The sequence below is a fragment of the Thermobia domestica genome, chromosome 18 (genome assembly GCF_964235325.1).
Source record: "Thermobia domestica chromosome 18, izTheDome1.hap1.1, whole genome shotgun sequence".
NCBI classification, from domain to species: Eukaryota; Metazoa; Arthropoda; class Insecta; order Zygentoma; family Lepismatidae; genus Thermobia; species Thermobia domestica.
The window spans coordinates 98,630,083-98,634,115 of record NC_137471.1 but is presented as its reverse complement, the minus strand read 5'-3'; positions in this window follow the sequence as shown (position 1 = coordinate 98,634,115).

Genomic DNA, 4,033 nt, shown 5'->3' with positions numbered 1-4,033 from the left:
CAGGATTCACTTGAAAATACAATTCTCTTACTGCCATTACGAATATGAATGTATAAATGAAGCATGAAACAGGTTCACACTAAAAAAAGAAAAGAGAAAAAAAGAAAAAGTGATCTGAGCACATTTTAGTAAAAAGTCTACTATTTGGGCCGTCAGAAATAATACATATGTCTAATATGTGTCAAATATTGTTCCTAGTGATGCAGGAATTGGATCCACCGTACCATTTTAAAAAAAGAAAAAGAAAGAAAAGGAACTGAAAATATTATTGCTGTCCCATTTGAACAAAATTGTCTATTTCCCTAAGATAAAACATGAATATATTATAGGCCCTACTTCAGTAAAACGCAAATTAGAATCCCTAGAAGTAATAAAACATATTTATAAGAATTTCAAATTGGGGGGAGGGGGAGAATTTAATATTTTTTCTAAGTTGAGGCATACTTCATGTTTTTTTTCTAAAGAACGCAAATATTAATAATGCTTGCCCCCGCTGAACACGTTCTAAGTTCTCTAATATTGGTCAATATACATCTTTAGCGATATTAATTACAATCTACTAACCACAAGATACTACTACTACTACTAATAATAATAATAAATTAAATGAAATCTTTGAGTTTTACGTCCCACGGTTATGCCGGTTAGGCTAAAGAAGACGGTGATAATGAGCAATGAATGAAATGAAGAAAGTGGGAGGAAACGGGAGATCCACGAGAAAACCCACGCACACGGTGTTTGTCCACCACAAAGTTCACTTGGCGGGGGCTGGGATCGAACCCGGGACCCCAAGCACCAGAGGTGAACTCTCTACCACTGAGCCACCGCGGCCCCCAATAATAATAATAATAATAATAATAATAATAATAATAATAATAATAATAATAATAATAATAATAATAATAATAATAATAATAATAATAATAAGAAGAAGAAGAAGAAGAAGAAGAAGAAGAATAGTTAGAGAACCGTACTGTAAACTCCGAATCATGCTGTCACTGAAAGATTATTGAAAGTTTTAATAATTTTCTGAAATTAAATATGTAGAAATAGAAACAAAGTGGCACTGCGCCATAATAGTTCTGCTTTTGTATCCAGTATCCCATTAACATAGCCTGCTTTTGGCAAGCTTCTAGGCCTCAGAAGTGCACAAGGAAAATGATAGAGGAGACAATAATGAGCACTATACTTTTTAATTATATGTGTGTCTAATTAACAATTATACTAATACATATATAAATAGAAGCAACCATATGCAATAGTAAGATTTCTATCTATAAGTGTATACCATCGTACTAAATTATATCTATTTGACGCCTAAACAAGTATACATTCTTCCTTATCCTCAGTCATTTAGGATGATGGACCTTCTGATAGACGTGCTAATATTGGAGTCTGTATCAGAGCTACTGTACTTAGTTGTTTTGGACAGGTGAACTGCGCATATTTAACACACAAAAAAGTGACGATGGTAATATAACGCAACCATCCATAAATCTCTCGAGACTTACTGATATCGGACTAAAATGCTGGTTTTTATTCTTCTCACTTTTCATTTGTTTCTTGTATTCCACTAAATGTATCAGAATATATTACGGGTATATCAGTTATATATATCTTAGTCCGGGAAAAGTGGTATAAAATAGCACATCCGTGCGATTTTAATGGTACAATTGTGAGACATATTTTTTCTGTTTTGGTATGCATTAGGTATGACCAATTTAGATGTTGCCAAATGAAAAAATTCCGCAGGCCAATATGGCGACCATTTTAAAATGGCGGCTGAGCTATACATAAAAGAGATAAAAGTGTCTGTATTTCGGTTATTTTTCATCCGATTTGGATTATCCTTTTTTAAAATTGCAAGTCTACCTTGGAATAATATTTTTAGTTATTTCAGTTTTTGCGCTATCTGCAGTAGTTTTTCAGTTTTAATAGAAAAGCATTATTTTTACCTCTAAAATTCCCTTTGTATTCCCTGTCTGAGTTATTTATCAACGTATTTTAGTAACTCTATTTTTAAAATTACATGTATGTTTTAGAATATATTTATTGCCACTAGGCTATACATTTCACTTTAAATATAGTTATTTTTCAGATTTTAAAGGGTGCAGTATGCACGTTTATAAAGCAATGATCCCTAATGTAAGAAATACAAAGAAAATCCATAAAAATGATAGAATGTACAATATGTTTTCATATTAAAAATAATATATTCATTCATTTCCAAACTCCCTACCGCAGAATATTTCAGCAATTGTACTGCACTGCTCACATACAGCATAATTTGAGATATATTACTGAGAAGAGCTAAAAGTCCTCTCCATCACTCATCATTTGATGAATATTCAGCGCATTTACTATTCTCACAAGTGTAAATGTCATCATCTCCACACATGCACAGATCAGTGCACAGAAGCATGTGTTGCCGATAGGAGCACAATTTAGTCAAACATTGACTTTTATGACAGGAACATTTCACTAGTTCAACTACAGTAGATGGAGCAGGGGGAGCTGTAGTAATCAGAGGAACGAAAACATCATTCTCAATAGCTCAGCCATAACCGTTGTTAGGTGAAGGAAGTTTAGGATTTGCCAAAATATCATTTTGCCACAACATACATTGATAGTATGCCCTAGTATGGCAAGATGAAGAGTTGGCTATGTTGGAGGCATTTTCTCTTATCCAAAACACTTTTTCTGAAAAAGAATCCATTATGCATCACTAATAGTTGAATTCTTAAACTTTTCCAAGGCACAGAAAATGGATTGAGATGGTTTATGTTTCAATTCCATTTCTAAAAGCACTGAAACATGTGAAGTCGTACGTTTGAAGAGTCTTCCAGCAAGAGATTTTGTCTTTCCCCGCAAATGCTCCAGTTGTACCATAGCCAGTAAATTCATTGACTTTTGCTGATCCTAGAGCTTCATACATTCTTCATTTCTTCTGACCAGTTCCAACAACACAGGAAAATCATATGGGACAAATCATATGGGAAGCGTCGTAGAGCAAGAATTACAACATCGGTATCAGGTCAATAGAAGCTGCACCTCGGGAACTAGATAGGTGCTTTACATCACAATGTGAAAAAGCCACTTTGTTATTCCATGCAACAATAGCTTATAGATTGTTCGTAACGCACCATGCTACCATCGTATGTGCAAAATACCCTTCATTTCAGATTTAGTTGTCTTCATGTGACAAGAGCATCTTCATAGGAACTCTGTTAATTCTGTTGAATCCGTAATATGGTAAGCGGTTCTCACACCATCAGCTAAACGCTTCACCCTTGTCTGATTCTTTAGTGATATTGGTAAATCGTACCTGTCCAACACAATTTGAACTTCATCATATTTGTAGAAATAGTTCTTCACACGACTGTTGAAGTGATCAGGCAGATCTTTGCATGTCATGATAAATGGTGGTTTATTAAGCCTTTGCAGCAGTGCCATTCCATAGAATATTGCAACCCGCATTCCAGAATAAACCACAAGAATTTTGTGTTCTACAGCAGTCAATTTCTCTAGAATGGATAAAAAGTTCGCTCTTCTTTGGTGGTAACAGCGACCTTCTGAGATAAAGAGAGAACGTGGGACAACACCAAGTTCGTAGTTACGGATTGCATCCTTAAGGTTCGCAGTTGAACCTGATGCTTTTCTTAACACATGGCTTACGTTCTTCGTCCAACATGGGAGATGATATCGCACTTCTATGGCATGCCTATTTTCTTGGTTGATGGCTGTATTAATTTTTATTTGTAGTGTTTCGTTTCCACTTTTCTTTATTGATTAAGTGAGGTTTTTCTGAGACTGGTCACATGATAGTTTTCTGAGAGGATTTTTCCGAGTGTGAGATCCATTGCAAAAGAAACATTCACTTTTACTAAATGAAACTAACTGAGAACGTGTCAACCTGCAAGTGCTGGGTATGTCTAATTTCATTGGCTCGGACAGAGAAGACATGTTCTGTTTTTCAAACCTTTACTTTAAACGGTAATTTTTACTGCGGTTGTTGGTGGCTTGGAAGCAACTC